At 44.0% G+C, this 13,613-nt stretch overlaps 1 gene segment (V, D, J or C); it reads right to left on the bottom strand.

Annotated features, from left to right (window-relative positions):
• Window positions 1-13,613, bottom strand: part of LOC130282796 (immunoglobulin lambda-1 light chain-like) — a 271,573-nt gene that overhangs the window by 241,880 nt on the left and 16,080 nt on the right. The window contains exon 2 of the V gene segment in view: window positions 12,610-12,692.

Raw genomic sequence — 13,613 nt, 5'->3', positions numbered from 1 at the left:
CAGGGCAGCAAGGGTACGAGGTAACAACTCCCATACTGGGCCATCACATAAGTCCTATGTTTGCCTCACAAAATTGTTCTAGTTAGGATTCTTGGCTCAACTTGTGCTATTATATTATAGCCAAGATAGTCAAACTTCTTGTCTGGAAAGCTTATACAAGCCTTAAAGGAGTACTCCGGGGCCAAAAACATCACACTGCCACTCAGCCTATCGTTGGCCGAGGCGGGACTTTGCTGCGGCCAGTGATTGGCTGAGTGCAGTATGACTCACCGACCACCGGCAACCAGGATGAGGATCGCAGCGGAGGCTGGAGGCTCCAAAGGAGCGACGGAAGGTATGTACCTCTTTATTTATTTTTTTTACTGCCGGCAATATGAATGTCAATATTCCCATCCAGGAGTACTCCTTTAATATGACTCTCATATCTATGACAGGGAAAGGTTTTTAAACCATAGCCAGAAATGCAAACTACAAAGTAACTAAGTTTCGGTTTTAGTGGATGATAGCATACAAATGTATCAGATGTTTAATGTGCAAATCCAACACTTCTGAAAAAACCCATACAGCAGGCTGCCCAAGAAAAAGTGCATTACAACTATGCATATTAGAACCTCAGTGCCTATGGCTTCACAATCTAAACTAATAAGCAAAAAGACAATTCTCACTAAGTATCATAGGAGGGTCACAGGAGAATATACAGATGGCACTTGCAGGTATCTGTGTTACTTCCCCATAATCTTTAGTTGCTGTGTCACTGGCTACCAGTCCATGTATAACAGTGGTAGACAGCATCATCCTCCTGCTGAACCCCATTTATATTCAAATAACCTATATTACCACTGGCAGACCCCACAAAACGCTCTGGGACATCTTTCCCCTTGCCTTTGCTGGACTCAGTGAAATAATATAGAATGAATCTGGGGACATTGTTTTCTTTTTGTTGGATAAACACCACCCTGTTTGAGGCCACAGTTAGACCTCCTCCCAAAGTACATGAAATCTTGACATTTTGTCCAGGAGAAGTTGTTATTGATGGCTCCTGTGTCACCGAGTGCTGTGCCTGGGACTCTGGAAGACATAAGGATTACATCTATAGAATAATACAAGTATTACAGGGTATGATGTTACAGTCCTCTTAGTCTCGCATTGAATCTGGTATTTTACGCTGCATTTCTCTTACCGACTATTGAGAGCAGTAGCAAGCAAAAAGTCTGCAGCTTCATCATGATGCACCAGGACACAGGAAACAGCTACACAGTTGAGCTAAGTCTATTCACTGAGATGTGACCATTTATAAACAGATGTATACCCATTATGCAAATACTAAAAGATATACATCTCTGTTGTGACTGGTTATGTCCATGGTTTGTGTAACTCCTCCCAAGTTTAATAAATCTTATGAATTGTTGGGATCTGAGGAGAGAAAACAGAGAGGACCTGTCAGTTCTATTCACACGTCTATTATAGCGTCTAGAGTCTACTTACATGTCTATTATAGAGTCTAGAGTCTACTTACATGTCTATTATAGTGTCTAGAGTCTACTTACATGTCTATTATAGTGTCTAGAGTCTACTTACATGTCTATTATAGAGTATACTTCCATTCTTCATCAAATAGAAATACAATAAAAGAGTACATTCACAACATTAATAAATAATATGTTATATAGAGTGCAGATAATGTTTTTATAACTACAGGGCCATATGAGGCTCGTTTTTAGAGCCTCGTTCAGCTTCCGCATCCTGGAGCAAGCTAAGGGGTTAAAACCGTAGGATAACGTAGACTCCGCTCCCAAGCGGCACAGCAGGTCTACACCAGTTTGGGCATTTTCATAGACCAGTCCCTAATCCATTTTTACTAGGGCTTCTAATATGAGGTGTATGTCTCTGGTGACACAAGCTGAGCACAACCTATTTCACAATGAAATGGCATACAGTGGGGAAAATAAGTATTTAGTCAGCCACCAGTTGTGCAAGTTCTCCCACTTAAAAAGATGAGAGGCCTGTAATTTTCATCATAGGTATACCTCAACTATGAGAGACATATTGTGAAAAAAAATCCATAAAATCACATTGTCTGATTTTTAAAGAATTTATTTGCAAATTATGGTGGAAAATAAGTATTTGTTCAATAACAAAAGTTCATCTCAATACTTTGTTATATACCGTATTTTTCGCCCTATAGGACGCACCGGCGTATAAGACGCACCCTATTTTTAGGTGCAAAATCTAAAATGATTTAGATTTTGAACCCAATAGTGGTCTTCAACCTGCGGACCTCCAGATGTTGCAAAACTACAACTCCCAGCATGCCCGGACAGCCGTTGGCTGTCCGGGCATGCTGGGAGTTGTAGTTTTGCAACATCTGGAGGTCCGCAGATTGAAGACCACTGCATAGGAGGTAATACTCACATGTCCCCGCCGCTCCGGACCCGTCACCGCTGCCCTGGATGTCGCTCCATCGCTGTCGCCGTCGCTCTGCTGCTGAACGTCTCTGCTGCCGGCCGGGTATCCTCGCTCTCCGTCGCTGTCATCACGTCGTTACGCACGCCGACGCACGTACGCGACGACGTGATGACGAGGAAGGAGAGGGCCGGCCATACAGGGGATCCCTGAACGGAGAAGACACCGAGGAGGCAGGTAAGGTCCCTCCCGGTGTCCTGTAAGCACTAACCCTTCAGACGCGGCGGTCAGCTTTGATCGCCATGTCTGAAGGGTTATTACAGGGCATCACCGCGATCGGTGATGTCCTGTCTTAGCCGCGGGTCCCGGCCGTTGATGGCCGCAGGGACCGCCGCGATAGGGGTGTATTCGCCGTGTCTTATACGGCGAAAAATACGGTACCCTTTGTTGGCAATGACAGAGATCAAACGTTTTCTGTAAGTCTTCACAAGGTTTTCACACACTGTTGCTTGTATTTGGGCCCATTCCTCCATGCAGATCTCCTCTAAAGCAGTGATGTTTTGGGGCTGTTGCTGGGCAACACGGACTTTCAACTCCCTCCAAAGGTTTTCTATGGGGTTGAGATATGGAGACTGGCTAGGCCACTCCAGCCACAAAGCATGATGTTTCCACCCCCATGCGTCACAGTAGGTGTTATGTTCTTTGGATGCAACTCAGCATTATTTCTCCTCCAAACACGACGAGTTGAGTTTTTACCAAAAAGTTCTACTTTGGTTTCATCTGACCATATGACAGTCTCCCAATCCTCTTCTGGATCATCCAAATGCCCTCTAGCAAACTTCAGACAGGCCTGGACATGTACTGGCTTAAGCAGGGGAACACATCTGGCACTGCATGATTTGAGTCCCTGATACTGATGGTATCTTTTGTTACTTTGGTCCCAGCTCTCCCTTCACTAGGTCCTCCAGTGTGGTTCTGGGATTTTTGCTCACCGTTCTTGTGATCATTTTGACACCACAGGGTGAGATCCTGCATGGAGCCCCAGATTGAAGGAGATTATCAGTGGTCTTGTATATCTTTCATTTTTTAATTATTGCTCCCACAGTTGATTTCTTCACACCAAGCTGCTTGCCTATTGCAGATTCAGTCTTCACAGCCCGGTGCAGGTCTACAATTTTGTTTCTGGTGTCCATCGATGGCTCTTTGGTCTTGGCCATAGTGGAGTTTGGAGTGTGACAGGTGTCTTTTGTACTGATAAAAAGTTCAAACAGGTGCCATTAATACAGGTAACGAGTGGAGGACAGAGGAGACTCTGAAAGAAGAAGTTACAGGTCTGTGAGAGCCAGAAATCTTGCTTGTTTGTAGGTGACTATACTTATTTTACCAAGGAATTTACCAATTAATTCATTAGAAATCCTACAATGTGATTTCCCGTATTATTTCCCCGCATTCTGTCTCTCATAGTTGAGGTATACCTATGATGAAAATTACAGGCGCCTCTCATCTTTTTTTTAAATGGGAGAACTTGCACAATTGGTGGCTGACTAAATACTTTTTTTTCCCACTGCATCTGTTCAAAAATTTTAATTTTTACTTTATACCATGTTGGAGTCAATCTAAGTCTAAGTGTGGTGAGCCACAGTGAATGGCGTGACCACAGGGTGCAGCGGTGTAGATGGATGGGGCAGATGGTATTAACCCCAGGGGCAAAATGTTATTAACCCTTAATGTTCGTGATGCCAGAGTGGTTTTTGGGTATCGGGAACCATCCAAACAATATCTCCATTATCCCAATGGCTAGGCAGTAAAATTAGAGTCCATGACCAGGTTATGGTTTAATGGAGGCTTTACTGGGGTCAGACAGTTGTTATAGTCTCTACACCTTGTCCAGAATCCCAAAGAGGTGGCCATGAACACAGAAGGACCTCGCAGGTTGCTGGGACTAATTATACTTTTAATGGACTTTAGATAATTGACTTTAGGCTTGATTGGACTGTAGGTAGTGACAGCAGACATAGACTTGACTTACTGGAAGTGACGGTAGATTTGAGGCCTTCCAGGTGCTGGACACTATCACTGAGACTTCTGGTCTCTCTGTTCCTCAGCAGCAAAAGAGAGAGATTGCAGTACCTATGGGCTGTACTAGAAGCCCATAGGTCAAGCTTCGGGTCATGCGTTAAGCTGGTGCTCTCTGGGTAACGTGATAACATCATGTGAACATATCATGTGACCCCCACAGGTCCTTAACACCTTATATACAAAATACATAACTTTATACTGACTATACATATAGTACATAACCTTGTACTGGCTAGACATAGTAATACCGACTTTCTTATGGGGGAGACACTGCAGGAGAACCCCCAGGACACTGAGGGACTCAACCTGACCGAGCCTAAGTTTATTGTACAGCATGGGTGTCAAACATGCGGCCCACAATGAATATCTTTGCGGGACACAAGGATGCCCCAGTTACCTCTCTGCGGCCCCGCATTAACTTTAAAAATGGAGGGGCCGCCGGGAGGTAGTGCACGCAGGGACGTCACTGACGTCTTGTGCGTGCGCCCATAGAAAAGCATAGCGGAGCAGTGAGGAGGACGCACGTGCATGGTAAGTCACCAGCGGCACGTCATCTTCAGTGCTCCGACCACCACTCCTCTCCGGTCCCGGGACCTACTGCTATGGCCCATAGGCCATAGTAGTATATTGTGACCCCAGACCGGAGGAGTGGTGGTCGGAACACTGAAGTGGGGCAGTAAACATGCATACAGCCTCCAGCCATATACTATATATGGCTGAAGGCTGCATATCTGTGGGAGAACTATACTGCGCTTAATGTGGGGAACTATACTGCACCTAATGTGGGGAACTATACTGCACGTAACGTGAGGAACTATACTGCACCTAATGTGTGGGAACTATACTGCACCTACTGTGGGGAGCTACACCGCACCTATTGTGGGGAGCTATACCGCACCTAATGTGGGGAACTATACTGCACCTAATGTAGGGAACTATACTGCACGTTATGTGGGGAACTATACTGCACCTAATGTGGGGAGCTATACTGCACCTAATGTGGGGAGCTATACTGCACCTAATGTGGGGAACTATACTGCACCTAATCTGGTGGAACTATACTGCCAACCTAATGTGGGGGAACTGTACTGCACCTAATGTGGGGGAACTTTACTGCACCTAATGTGGGGGAACTATACTGCATCTAAAGTGGGGGAACTATACTGCACCTAATGTGGGGAGCTATACTGCACCTAATGTGGAGGAACTATACTGCGCCTTATGTGGGGAGTTATACTGCACCTAATGTGGGGAACTATACTGCACCTAATGTGGAGGAACTATACTGCACCTAATGTGGGGACCTATACTGCACCTAATGTGGGGACCTATACTGCACCTAATGTGGGGGAACTATACGGCCAACCTAATGTGGGGGAACTATACTGCACCTAATGTGGGGGAACTGAACTGCACCTAATGTGGGGAGCTATACTGCACCTAATGTGGGGAAATATACTGCACCTAATGTGGGGAAATATACTGCACCTAATTTGGGGAACTATACTGCACCTAATGTGGGGAACTATACTGCACCTAATGTGGGGAACTATACTGCACCTAATTTGGGAACTATACTGCACCTAATGTGGAGGACCTATACTGCACCTAATGTGGGGACCTATACTGCACCTAATGTGGGGAACTATACGGGCAACCTAATGTGGGGGAACTATACTGCACCTAATGTGGGGGAACTGAACTGCACCTAATGTGGGGAGCTATACTGCACCTAATGTGGGGAAATATACTGCACCTAATGTGGGGAACTATACTGCACCTAATTTGGGGAACTATACTGCACCTAATGTGGGGAACTATACTGCACCTAATGTGGGGAACTATACTGCACCTAATTTGGGGAGCTATACTGCACCTAATGTGGAGGACCTATACTGCACCTAATGTGGGGACCTATACTGCACCTAATGTGGGGAACTATACGGGCAACCTAATGTGGGGGAACTATACTGCACCTAATGTGGGGGAACTGAACTGCACCTAATGTGGGGAGCTATACTGCACCTAATGTGGGGAAATATACTGCACCTAATATGGGGAACTATACTGCACCTAATGTGGGGAACTAAACTGCCAATCTAATGTGGGGGAACTGTACTGCACCTAATGTGGGGGAACTATACTGCACCTTATGTGGGGGAACTGTACTGCACCTAATGTGGGGAACTATACTGCACCTAATGTGGGGAGCTATACTGCACCTAATGTGGGGAGCTATACTGCACCTAATGTGGGGAGCTATACTGCACCTAATGTGGGGAACTATACTGCACCTAATGGGGAGGAACTATACTGCACCTAATGTGGAGGAACTATACTGCACCTAATGTGGGGGGAATTGTACTGCACCTAATGTGGGGAGCTATACTGCACCTAATGTGGGGAACTATACTGCATCTAATGTGGGGAACTATACTGCACCTAATGTGGAGGAACTATACTGCACCTAATGTGGGGAACTGTACTGCACTTAATGTGGGGAACTATACTGCCAACCTAATGTGGGGGAACTGTACTGCACCTAAAGTGGGAAACTATACAGCACCTAATGTGTGGGAACTATACTGCACCTAATGTGTGGGAACTATACTGCATCTAAAGTGGGGGAACTATACTGCACCTAATGTGGGGAGCTATACTGCACCTAATGTGGAGGAACTATACTGCACCTAATGTGGGGAGTTATACTGCACCTAATGTGGGGAACTATACTGCACCTAATGTGGAGGAACTATACTGCACCTAATGTGGGGACCTATACTGCACCTAATGTGGGGACCTATACTGCACCTAATGTGGGGGAACTATACGGCCAACCTAATGTGGGGGAACTATACTGCACCTAATGTGGGGGAACTGAACTGCACCTAATGTGGGGAGCTATACTGCACCTAATGTGGGGAAATATACTGCACCTAATGTGGGGAAATATACTGCACCTAATGTGGGGAACTATACTGCACCTAATTTGGGGAACTATACTGCACCTAATGTGGGGAACTATACTGCACCTAATGTGGGGAACTATACTGCACCTAATTTGGGAACTATACTGCACCTAATGTGGAGGACCTATACTGCACCTAATGTGGGGACCTATACTGCACCTAATGTGGGGAACTATACGGGCAACCTAATGTGGGGGAACTATACTGCACCTAATGTGGGGGAACTGAACTGCACCTAATGTGGGGAGCTATACTGCACCTAATGTGGGGAAATATACTGCACCTAATGTGGGGAACTATACTGCACCTAATTTGGGGAACTATACTGCACCTAATGTGGGGAACTATACTGCACCTAATGTGGGGAACTATACTGCACCTAATTTGGGGAGCTATACTGCACCTAATGTGGAGGACCTATACTGCACCTAATGTGGGGACCTATACTGCACCTAATGTGGGGAACTATACGGGCAACCTAATGTGGGGGAACTATACTGCACCTAATGTGGGGGAACTGAACTGCACCTAATGTGGGGAGCTATACTGCACCTAATGTGGGGAAATATACTGCACCTAATATGGGGAACTATACTGCACCTAATGTGGGGAACTAAACTGCCAATCTAATGTGGGGGAACTGTACTACACCTAATGTGGGGGAACTATACTGCACCTTATGTGGGGGAACTGTACTGCACCTAATGTGGGGAACTATACTGCACCTAATGTGGGGAGCTATACTGCACCTAATGTGGGGAGCTATACTGCACCTAATGTGGGGAGCTATACTGCACCTAATGTGGGGAACTATACTGCACCTAATGGGGAGGAACTATACTGCACCTAATGTGGAGGAACTATACTGCACCTAATGTGGGGGGAATTGTACTGCACCTAATGTGGGGAGCTATACTGCACCTAATGTGGGGAACTATACTGCATCTAATGTGGGGAACTATACTGCACCTAATGTGGAGGAACTATACTGCACCTAATGTGGGGAACTGTACTGCACTTAATGTGGGGAACTATACTGCCAACCTAATGTGGGGGAACTGTACTGCACCTAAAGTGGGAAACTATACAGCACCTAATGTGTGGGAACTATACTGCACCTAATGTGTGGGAACTATACTGCACCTAATGTGGGGAACTATACTGCACCTAATGTGGGGAGCTATACGGCACCTAATGTGGGGAGCTATACTGCACCTAATGTGGGGAACTATACTGCACCTAATGTGGGGAACTATACTGCACGTTATGTGGGGGAACTATACTGCACCTAATGTGGGGAGCTATACTGCCCCTAATGTGGGGGAACTGTCTTGTGCCGGGGGCAGGGTCTTGGGCAGGGGTGCATGGGGTCTTGTGCAAAGGGGGCATGGAGTGTTGTACAAAAGGGGCATGGGGTCTTGTGAAGGGGGTCATGAGGTATTGTGCAGGGGGGCATGGGGTATTGTGTGGGGTGGGCATGGGGTCTTGTGCAGGGGAGCATGGGGTCTTGTGCATGGGGACGTGGGGTCTTGTGAAGGGGGGCATGTGTTGTTGTGCAAAGGGGACATGGGGTGTTGTGCAGGGAGGGCATGTTTTTTTTTTTATGCGACCCACATAAACTTAAACCTTGTTTTTTTGGCCCATGTTAGCCTTTGAGTTTGACATGCTTGTTGTACAGGATTACATCCTGTACTGGAAAATTACATAAGCCTATTAGAAATTCATTGGGTGACTGGTGGGAAATTGGGATGCTACAGCGGCACTACATGTGTTCACATATAGGCTTCACATGCTGCTTTTTTTTATATGTGGGATCTTTTGCTGGCTGTTGATAAAATTTGTTGTTTGTTTTTTATTTCTTGCACTTTCTATCCAGGGTATTGCTGCCACTCTTAGGTGCCAGTTTACCACTTTATCAGTGCTCCTTTACCCTAGATAAAAATAACGCACAACTATTAGGCTAGGTTCAGACTATGGAATCTCCGGGCAGAAAATTTCCGCCCGGAGATTCCGAGTTCCGCCTGCGCAGATTGAATTAGTCGGCGCTAGGACCGCGCGGACACTGCAGTCTCCTATAGACTGCTATGTGTTCCGCCCGGAAATTTTCTAGCGGATTTTTCATCCGGATTTTCCGCTTCCCAATTTCCGAAGTGTGAATTTGTGAACGGAAAACCATTCACTACACTATGCATTATAGTAAGCGGAATTTCTGCCGGAAATTTCAAAGCGAAAATTCCGGCGGAAATTCCGTAGTCTGAACCTAGCCTTAATGTCTAAACCTTGGCAACAAAAGTAAGTGTAAATGTCCAAATTGGGCCAAAAGTTAATATTTTGTGTGACACAATGGTGGAGATTTATCAAAATTTGTCCAGAGGAAAAGTTGCTGAGTGGCCCATAGCAACCAATCAGATCACTTCTTTCATTTTTGAAAAGGCCTCTGAAAAATTAAAGAACCCACCTTCCATTTGAGGATGCCTCACAGATGCTCAATAAAGTTTAACCCCTTAAGGACCAAGGACGTTCCGGTACGTCCTTGGTCCTGCTCTCCTGATATAACGCGGGGTTACACAGTAACCCCGCGTCATATCACGGCGGGCCCGGCGTCATAGTGAAGCCGGGACCCGCTTCTAATAGTGTGCAGCTAAAAGCGAAAGTGAAAGTTGACGGCTAGCTCAGTCGGGCTGTTCGGGATAGCCGCGGCTAATCGTGGCATCCCGAACAGCTGACAGGACAGCGGGAGGGCCCCTACCTGCCTCCTCGCTGTCCGATCGCCGAATGACTGCTCAGTGCCTGAGATCCAGGCATGAGCAGTCATGCGGCAGAATCGTCGATCACTGGTTTCCTATGATAAACCAGTGATCAATGATGAAGATCAGTGTGTGCAGTGTTATAGGTCCCTATGGGACCTATAACACTGCAAAAAAAAAAGTGAAAAAAAAGTGAATAAAGATCATTTAACTCCTCCCCTATTAAAAGTTTGAATCACCCCCCTTTTCCAATAAAAAAAAAACACAGTGTAAATAAAAATAAACATATATGGTATCACCGCGTGCGGAAATGTCCGAATTATAAAAATATATCATTAATTAAACCGCTTGGTCAATGGCGTGCGCGCAAAAAAATTCCAAAGTCCAAAATAGTGCATTTTTGGTCACTTTTTATATAATTTCAAAATGAATAAAAAGCGATCAATAAGTCCTATCAATGCAAATGGTACTGTTAAAAACTTCAGATCACGGCGCAAAAAATGAGCCCTCATACCGCCCCATAGACGGAAAAATAAAAAAGTTATAGGGGTCAGAAGATGACAATTTTAAACGTATTAATTTTCCTGCATGTAGTTATGATTTTTTCCAGAAGTCCGACAAAATCAAACCTATATAAGTAGGGTATCATTTTAATCGTATGGACCTACAGAATAAATATAAGGTGTCATTTTTACCGAAAAATGTACTACGTAGAAACGGAAGCCCCCAAAATTTACAAAACTGCGGGGTTTTTTTCAATTTTGTCGCACAATGATTTTTTTTTCCGTTTCACCGTAGATTTTTGGGCAAAATGACTAATGTCATTACAAAGTAAAATTGGAGGCGCAAAAAATAAGCCATCATATGGATTTTTAGGTGCAAAATTGAATTATGATTGAGTTATGATTTTTTAAAGGCAAGGAGCAAAAAACGAAAATGCAAAAACGGAAAAAAAAACGGTCCTTAAGGGGTTAAGTCTGGAAAAATACTTGGCCAAGCCATCATCATACCCTTGTCAGGGAATATCTTCAACACTAGGGGCTAATATGTAGAAGAAATCATCTCCCTAAGGTCTCCATTTTGTCAGAAGATATATTATAATAAAATCATAACTCAATTATGAATAATTATTTATAGTCAACAATTATATAAAAAATATTATGACTGTTATGAATTGCCAAAAATATGTGATGTCCCAGTACAGGACATGGTCCTGCATTAAACTTAGGCCCTGTCAGGTTGAGTCCCAGTGACCTGGGGCTCTCCTGCAGTGTCTCCCCTTCTGCAACTATAGTGTAATTTATTGTAATAGAATGGTAGTCAGTGGAATAATGTAAAGTTAGTCTAAAGGACCTGTGAGATGTCACATGTTATGTTTATGTTATCACATGTTACCCAGAGGGCACCAGTTTAGCACATGACCCTTAGCTTTACCAATGGGCCTCTATATAAGGGGGCGGCCATCACAATTCTCTCTCTTCCATCACTTTACTGAGACCAGCAAACACCAGAGATCTCAGTGCTAGTGTCCAGCACCTGGAAGGCCTCAAACCTACAGTCATTCTAGTAAGTCAAGTCTATGTCTGCTGTCACTTTCTACAGTCTAGTCAAGCCTCAAGTCAATCATCTAAAGTCCATTATAAGTATAATTGGTCCCAGCAAGCTGCGAGGTCCTTCTGTGTTCCTGGCCACCTCTCTGGGATTCTGGCCTAGCTGTGAAGATAGTAATAACACTTGTCTTAACTCAGTAAAGCCTCTGTTAAACCATAACTTGGTTGTGGACTCTCTATTCACTGCCTAGCCATTGGGATAGAGGAGATACCGTTTGTGTGGTTTCGGTACCCAAAAAGCACTCTGATGTCATGAACATAGGGGTTAATAACACCTTGCCCCTGAGGTTAATACCATCTTGCCCCATCCACCTACACTGCTAAACCCCGTGGTCCCGCCATCACCGTGGGTCACCACAAATATAAAAACAATGCAATCAGGGGCGGCTGTAGACTTTTTGGGGCCTTGGACGAAACTCGAACACGAGGCCCCCAGCGAACACAAAATATGCAAGGGATAATAAAAATGAACTGTAAAAAGGCCTGGTATAGTATCGTTAGTGCTGTCCAAATGTAAAATACATTTGACAGCATTGTTTCAAGGAAAAATCCATCAGAGATAGTTTTCTATTATGTTCTCTACACAGCTCTGCTACTCTTCACCCAGATCTATTATTAATAGACCAGAGTGAGGAGCAGCAGAGCCATATAGAGGACAGCCAGAGCTCCGCACATCGTGTTGTACAGTTCATTTAAACAGAGTAGACGGCGTTGTGGCGACAAATATGAACTGAAAACTGTAATACTATTGTTTCACATTTAGCAAGTTACACTGTCATGAATGACCTTTATATATCTTACTCTGCTGCAGCTGCACCCTGTCTCTGATTGCAGGCTCTCTCTGTATATGACTGCGGGCAGTTGTAAGAGGCGGAGCACCAAAGCTGTGTAGAGGACAAATTCCATCAGAGATAATCTTCTATTAGGTTCTCTAAACAGCTCTTCTACTCCTCATTCAGGTTTATTATTAATAGACCAGAGTGAGGAACAGCAGAGCCGTAAAGAAGACAGCCAGAGCTCCACACATCGCTTTGTACAGTAACATGTTCTTTAACACAGAACAGATGGCCTTATGGCGACAAAACCCATAATGATTGTGGCAAAGTCATTTAAGACTTTTTGCTACATATAGGACCAGAAATAAGCAGCATTTAAATGATTTAACCTACTAAATAGTTACCCCACCCCTTAGGCCAGTTAGGCCCCATACAAAAATGATATAAACATAAACTTATTTGGTGTCTAAATGTCCAAATTATTAAAATATATTGTTAATTAATCTGCACAGTCAATAGCGTATGCCTGAAAAATACCAGAATTGCAGATTTATGGTCACTTTATATACAAGAAGAAAATGAATAAGAAGTGATTAAAAAGTCCCACTAAAAAAAAATGGTACCAATAAAAAAAAATAAAAAAAACTACAGGTCACCATGCTAAAAATGAGCCTTATAAATCACTGTATATGGAAAAATAAAAAAGCTATAGGCACCAAAAAAGGGCAATTTAAATTCATACTGACTCTCGTACAAAAAGTTATATTTTTTTAGAAGTAGATATAATAAAAAATATATATATTATAAATTGGGTAAAGTTGTAACTGTATGGACTTACAGAATAAAGATAACGTGTAATGTTTACCGAAAAGTGCACTGCATAGAAACAGAAATTACCAAATTTTTTGTTTTACTGAAGATTTTGTAGTAAAATGAGTGATGTCGTTACAAAGTACAATTGGTGGCACAAAAAACAAGCCTCATATAGTTCTGTAGGTAGAAAATTGAAAGAGGAAAGAATGAAAGTAT

The sequence above is a fragment of the Hyla sarda genome, chromosome 1, assembly GCF_029499605.1.
Source record: "Hyla sarda isolate aHylSar1 chromosome 1, aHylSar1.hap1, whole genome shotgun sequence".
NCBI classification, from domain to species: domain Eukaryota; kingdom Metazoa; phylum Chordata; class Amphibia; order Anura; family Hylidae; genus Hyla; species Hyla sarda.
This window is presented reverse-complemented; position numbering and strand designations above follow the sequence as displayed.